The sequence below is a fragment of the Mustela erminea genome, chromosome 20 (genome assembly GCF_009829155.1).
Source record: "Mustela erminea isolate mMusErm1 chromosome 20, mMusErm1.Pri, whole genome shotgun sequence".
NCBI classification, from domain to species: domain Eukaryota; kingdom Metazoa; phylum Chordata; class Mammalia; order Carnivora; family Mustelidae; genus Mustela; species Mustela erminea.
Window position 1 is genome coordinate 29,338,478 of NC_045633.1, and position 6,974 is coordinate 29,345,451.

The 6,974-nt window shown below is 45.0% G+C and overlaps 1 pseudogene; it reads left to right on the top strand.

Annotated features, from left to right (window-relative positions):
• Positions 1-2,090: 2,090 nt before the first annotated feature.
• Positions 2,091-5,593, top strand: LOC116580726 (annotated as a pseudogene).
• The last annotated feature ends 1,381 nt before the right edge of the window (positions 5,594-6,974 follow it).

A 6,974-nucleotide genomic window follows, 5' to 3' on the forward strand; every position in this document is an offset into this window, starting at 1 on the left:
AAAGGATTTCCTCCCAACTAGTTCATTAGGACATCCATCCCCATATGTGTGTGTGTGTGTGTATTTGGTGAGAATATTTAAGTTCTACTTTCTTAGCAGATTTCAATTATACAATACAGTGCTCTCAACTATAGTCACTATGTATACATTAGAATCCCAGACCTTATCTATCTTAGAGATGAAAGTTTGTACCCTTTTACTAACATCTCACTATCCCCAGCCCCGACCACTTTTCTGCTTTTGTTTCTATGAGTTAGACCTTTTTTTTTAAGATTCCACATATAAGTGATGTCACGTAGTATTTGTCTTTTGTCTTTCTCTCTGACTTACTTCACTCCGCGTAACGCCTTCAAGCACCATCTGTGTTGCCACAAATGGCAGGATTTCCTTCTTTCTCCTGGCTGAATAACCTTCCATTGCATGTATGTGTATGTATTTCTCATCTTCTTTATTCACGTGACCGCTGATGGACATTGAGGTTGCTTTCACATCTCGGCAATTGTGGATAATAATGCAATGAGCTCAGGAGAGTAGATGTATCTTCAATATCCTGTTTTCATTTCCTTTGGATGTAGACCCAGCAGTGGGAGTGCTGGATCATATGGTGGTTCTATTTTAGTCTTTTGAGGAATTTCCATACTGTTTTTCTTAGTGGCTGCAGCAATTTACATTCCCACAAATGGAGCAGGAAGGTTCCCTTTTACCCGCTTCCTTGCTAAGGTTTCTTGTTGTTATCTCTTGTCTTTTGGATGACAGCCATTCTAATAAATGTGAGGTGAGATCTCATTGTGGTTTTGCTTTGCATTTCCTTTTTTTTTTTTTTAACTTTATTTTATTTAAGTCATCGCTACACCCCACATGGGGCTTGAACTCATGACCTTGAGATCAAGAGTCGGATGATTTGCATTTCCCTGACGATGAGCAATGAGCGATGTTGAGCACCTTTTCATGTACCTGTTGACCACCTGCTGGTCTGTCTTCTTTGGAAAAATGTCTCTGCGATTTCTTCTGCCCAGGTCTAACCTGGATTTGTTTCTTTGCCCATGGAGTTGTGTGAGTTCTTTGTAGCTTTTGGACTTGAACCGCTTCTTATCAGAGAGATGCAAATAGTTTTCCCCCCATATTCCATAGGTGGCCTTTTCATTTTGCTGGTCGTTTTCTTTGCTGTACAGAACATTTTTAGCGTGATGTAGTCTATTTTTGCTTTCATTGCCTTAGCTTTTGGTATCCTGCCTCTGCTTTTGATTCTTGAACCAGATCAAACTCAGCCAAGAGCTGGTCTGTCCTTCAGCCCAGAGGTCCTTACTTCTGTGGGATCTGTTGGCTCTGGTTTCTTCCGTGGGGTCTCACCCAGGTTTTATTTGTTTAGAGGTTATTTTTAGCCGGCTGGACCAGTTTTGTGGTAAATCTTTTGGGTACTTGCATGGCATTATTTTTTTTTAACTGATCATGACTATTTTAAACGGAGTGAGTATAAGTTCTAGGGCAGAAACATTTCCTTTTTAAGGCGCCGTTCCTCCGGCAGTTAGAAAAACTAATCCAAAAGATTAGCAAAAATAGCCTCTCGTTAAATAGCTTGAATCTGGCGAAATGCAGGCATTTCTTCTGTTCAAAGAACCTCTCCGGGGTGAAAGGAAGAAAGTAGAAAAGCCGAGGGTTGTCGTAGAAGTCTGCGGGTCGTGAAGTCCTTATCGGAACCAAAAGTTCTTTTGTTTAAAACCAGGAAGCTTACCTTCGTCCGTGATAAACACTATACACCTGGCCCAAAAACCCATCACCAGGGGCGCCTGGGTGGCTCAGTGGGTTAAGCCGCTGCCTTCGGCTCAGGTCATGATCTCAGGGTCCTGGGATCGAGTCCCGCATTGGGCTCTCTGCTCAGCAGGGAGCCTGCTTCCCTCTCTCTCTCTCTGCCTGCCTCTCCGACTACTTGTGATTTCTCTCTGTCAAATAAATAAATAAAATCTTTTAAAAAAAAAAAAAAAAAACCCATCACCAAAAATTTAAGTCAAAGCAGTCGTTCTACTGGGAAGAAAAGGTCTTTGCTTTGAATCGGGGGGGGGGGGCAGCCAGCGGCGCAAAGTTAAGCCCAGATGGGTGGTTCCAAGTTGGTCCAGGAGCTACGGAGGAAGACGCAGTTGGTGTAATGTGCCTTCTTCTTGGGGTACAAGGCTGGGAGGACCACCAGCTCTCTGCCCTTCACAGCCACCCCCCCCCCCCCCTCGCACACAACCCGGCCTGATAAAGCATGCAGACCGGGGCACAAGGGCAAGCCAGGTTATATCCTGTATAAGATCCTGGTGAGACGTGGTGGCCGCCCAGTGCCTAAGGGCGAGAGCTGCGGCCAGCCGGTCCATCCTGGTGTTCACCAGCTCAAATGCCTGAAGCCTTCAGTCTGTTGCCGAGGAGCGAGCTGGACGTCACAATGGGGCTCAGACAGTCTTGAGTTCTTACTGGGTTGGCGAAGAGTTCACGTACAGATTCTTTGAGGTTTTCCTCATGACCCATTCCATAAAGCTATTGGGAGGAATCCTGACACCCAGGGGATCACCAAACCAGTCCATGAGCACAGGGAGATGCGGGGGCTGACATCTACAGGCCCAGAGAACGTGACCTTGGGAAGTGTCCCAAGTTCAAGCAGACCACTGGTGGTTCTCCGGCAGGAGGGGCAGGGGAAGCATACAGAAGAGGCAGTCCTTCTGTCTCCCCCGACCTCTCTGCCTGCCTCTCTGCCTACTTGTGATCTCTCTGTCAAATAAATGAATAAAAATCTTTTTAAAAAAAGTCTTTGCTGAGCAGAGAGCGCAATGCGGGCTCCATCCCAGGCGCCCCAAACTATTCTTTTAGAAATAGCAGTTTCATAAATGGAATATTGGATTCAACCTAAAAATGTGGGCCCTACCTCGTTAACTTTATTAATCCACATACGACCATGAGAAAAGATTAGCATATTCTTCACATTTCCAAGCAAAAGCCAGTGCAATAAGCTTGTTCTTACCAAACCCCTAAAAGCAGCCATCGGAGAGTAAACCAGCAGAGCGTGAACCCACCCCAGTGAAGCTGTAAGTTTCAACACACGCACCAAGTCAACACACGCACCAACAATTCTACATGGCCAACTTCTGCATTCCACTTTTACAGAATTTATTTCACACCTATTGAACCAAACAGCATTTTGGTTTTTGGGTTTTTTTTTTTTAATATTTTATTTATTGGGACGTCTGGGTGGCTCAGTGGGTTAAGCCTCTGCCTTCAGCTCAGGTCGTGATCTGGGGGTCCTGGGATCGAGCCCGCATCAGGCTCTCTGCTCAGCAGGGAGTCTGCTTCCCCCTCTCTCTGCCTGCCTCTCTGCCTACTTGTGATCTCTCTGTCAAATAAATGAATAAAAATCTTTTTTTAAAAAAGAGAATAATTTAAAAGAACGCTACCGTTTTTGGGAGAATTGAATAAACCTGTTGTGAGAGGGTTCTCATACGAATGAAATAAATCCTGTTTAGCCTAAGCAGAAGGGAAGGAAGGAAGGAAGGAAGGAAGAAAGAAAGAAAGAAAGAAAGAAAGAAAGAAAGAAAAAAAGAACGAAAGAAAGCAAGTGTGCTAACTTCCTTCGGGTCAGCCTGGGCATCCCTGGTTTATCTCAGTGCATTTAATTGGTTTCTGCATGTGTGGAAATCAGTAGGTCCTGAAGCTTTCTCTACAGCTGTGTGTGTGGTGGGGGGCGTACAAGTCTCAGCCCCCCTCAACCCTGGCAGCCACAGGCCCAGAAGCAGGCTTTGCCTTCCAAAGCTGTAGGTACACAGAATATTTCCATTTGGGAAGTGGTGGAGGTTGCTTTTTAACTTAAAACAGCTTTGGGGAAAAAAAAATGCTAAGTGAAATAAGCCAGACACAAAAGGACTGATATTGTATGATTCTATTTTGGTAAGAGACCTAGAGTAGTCAAAGTCCTAGAGGCTAAGTAGAAGGTGGGCGCCAGGTGCTGGGGGAAAGGTAGGGGTGAGTGTTTAATGGGGACAGAGTTGCAGTTCCAGAAGATGAGAAAGTTCTGGGGCGCCTGGGTGGCTCAGTGGGTTAAGCCTTTGCCTTTGGCTCAGGTCATGATCTCAGGGTCCTGGGATCGAGTACCGCATTGGGCTCTCTGCTGGGCAGGGAGCCTGCTTCCTCCTCCTCTCTCTCTCTCTGCCTGCCTCTCTGCCTACTTGTGATCTCTGTCTGTCCAATAAATAAATTAAAAAAAAAAAAAGAAGAAGATGAGAAAGTTCTGGAGATGGGGGATGGTGATGGTTGCCCACCTGAATGAATGTGCTTAAAGTCCCTGAACTGGAAACTTAAAACTCGTCAGAATGATAAATTGTATGTTTTGTGTTTTTTACACCACCACCCCCCACCCCATAACCATCACCATTAGCTGCCAGTGAGCTCCCTAGCTCAGTAGTAAGAGTTGGGGGTCAGACATTCAGACCGGGTTTGAATCCCACTTCCACCACTTTGCCTCGTGACCTTGGCGAGGCATGTAACCTCTGACCCTCAGTTACCTTCTTCTTCTTCCTCTTCTTCTTCTCTCTCTTTTTTTTTTTTAAGAGTTTATTTATTTATTTTAGGGACAGAAAGAGGGAGAGAGCGTGCTCAAGTGGGGAGAAGGGCAGAGGGAGAGGGAGAGAATCCCAAGCAGACTCTGGGCTGAGCGTGGAGCCCAACGTGGAGCTCAGATCTCATGACCCCGAGATCGTGACCTGAGCCAACAAACCAAGAGTTGGATGCTCCAGCAACTAAGCCCCCAGGAGCCCCACCTTCTTTATAAAAGGTGTTAATGTCTACACTGTGAGGGGTGTTAGGGAGAATCTTGTGCATAAAGCATGCCAAGTGCTTTGTCCTGTGTTTGCACAAGGTAGACGCCCAACAAATGGCGGATGGAATTGGGAGTAGAGTCGTTGTCTCCTTGAGGGCTTAAGTTCATTTAAATACTACTTAGTAATAGTTTAAAAGAATAGCTAGGTCTAATCATGTTAAGATTACTTTTTTTTTTTTTAACTTTCTAGCTAGGAATATGGTTAAAATTAAAATTAAAAACTGGGGCACCTGACTGGTTCAGTCGGTGGAGCATGTTTGTGACTCTTAGTCTCTGGATCTTGGGTTCAAGCCCCAGGTTGGGTGTGGAGCTTACTGTAAAAACAACAACAACAACAACAACAACTAATTTTTGGCTTTGTAGTTGCTAATTTTAAGTGCAGATGTGTCCTAAATATTGTATATGTACCATGGGGGCACCAGGAAGGGTTGTTATGGCTAAAGTTCAGATCTTTAAGATCTTAAGATCTCTTTTAAAGATCAGGTTATTGGTATGGTCACCAGTGTTGGTGGTTAAAGAGAAAGTTCCACAGAAGGAACTATGTGCAATATGTACGTTCTGTCTAGAAAGATTTAAAAGGTGAAAATAAAAAGCTTACGTAGCTGGTCGACTAAGAACACCTGAGTGCCTACTGGCCTGAGTGTGTGGCTTCTCCCATTAGGCAGCCCGGGCGAGTGGCCCAGCCCCATCCCTTCTGAACCATGGCCAGCAGTGGTGTTGAAGATCAGGGACAACTCCAAATGGGTTTAAGGAAGGTCTACTGAATTTATTGGAACAGTAACTTGGGAGGTGTGTTGGGAAACCTGAAAACTACTTCACATGGCACTTGTGTTCCCTTTTTTTTTTTTTTTAAGATCTTTTATTTATTCATTTGAGAGAGAACGTGAGAGCACACAAGTGGGGGGAGGGGTGGGGGGAGAGGGAAAGGGGGAGCAGACTCCCTGCTGAGCTGGGAGCCCAGCCTGGGGCTTCATTTCAGGACCCCAAGATCATGACCTGAGCCGAAGTCAGACGCTTGACCCACCGAGCCACCCAGGCATCCCCTCTGGCCAAGTTATTAAATATCCAAGCTTCCCGCTTGCGAGAGTTTGGGGTCCCTCCGCTTTCCTGATTTGACCAGCTACCTTAGCAAACAGGACTCAACTTTTAATAACCTATCAGTTCGATCAATTTGTTACTGTTTCCGTTTTGCGTGTCAAATAAAACTAGAAGCTGGAAGACATTAATTTAAACTGAGCCTTGGTGTCTGATGGAATTGTTTAGGGCTAAAGTTGTGTGTTTAATGTCAGTTGAAGAGGATCAAGACACAAGCATATGTCTTCCTTAAACAAAAATTTTTTTCCTCCTGCTCACAAAACATCTTTTCAACTGATCACAATACTCAGGTTAATTTGCTTACCAAATTGTATTTCCATATGTTGTTAGTAAAAATTTCTTATCGAGATGAAACTTACACAACACAAATTACCTATTTTATTTATTTATTTATTTGACGGAGAGAGAGATCACAAGTAGGCAGAGAGGCAGGCAGAAGTGGGGGGGGGGGAAGCAGTCTCCCTGCTAAGCAGAGAGCCTGATGCGGGACCCGATCCCAGGACTCTGAGATCATGACCTGAGCCGAAGGCAGAGGCTTAACCCACTGAGCCACCCAGGCGCCCCAAATTGACTATTTTTTTTTTTAAAGATATATCTATTTATTTATTTGACAGACAGAGATCACAAGTGGGCAGAGAGGCAGGCAGAGAGAGAGAGGAGGAAGCAGGCCCCCCGCTGAGCAGAGAGCCTGATGCGGGGCTCGATCCCAGGACCCTGGGATCATGACCTGAGCCGAAGGCAGCGGCTTAACCCACTGAGCCACCCAGGCGCCCCCCAAATTGACTATTTTAAAGTGAACAATTCAGGTGTAATTTAAAACATCCACAGTGTTGTGCAAACACGACCTCGATTTCCAAAACATTTTCATCACCCCAAAAGGAAACTTGGACCCATTAAGCAGTTGCCTTTCATTCCTTACTCCCCATGGGGTTGCTTATTCTGGATATTTTGTATACACAGAATCATAGGCCATGTGACCTTTTATGATTGGTATCTTTCATTTTTCATGTTTTCAAGTCCATCTACATTGTAATAC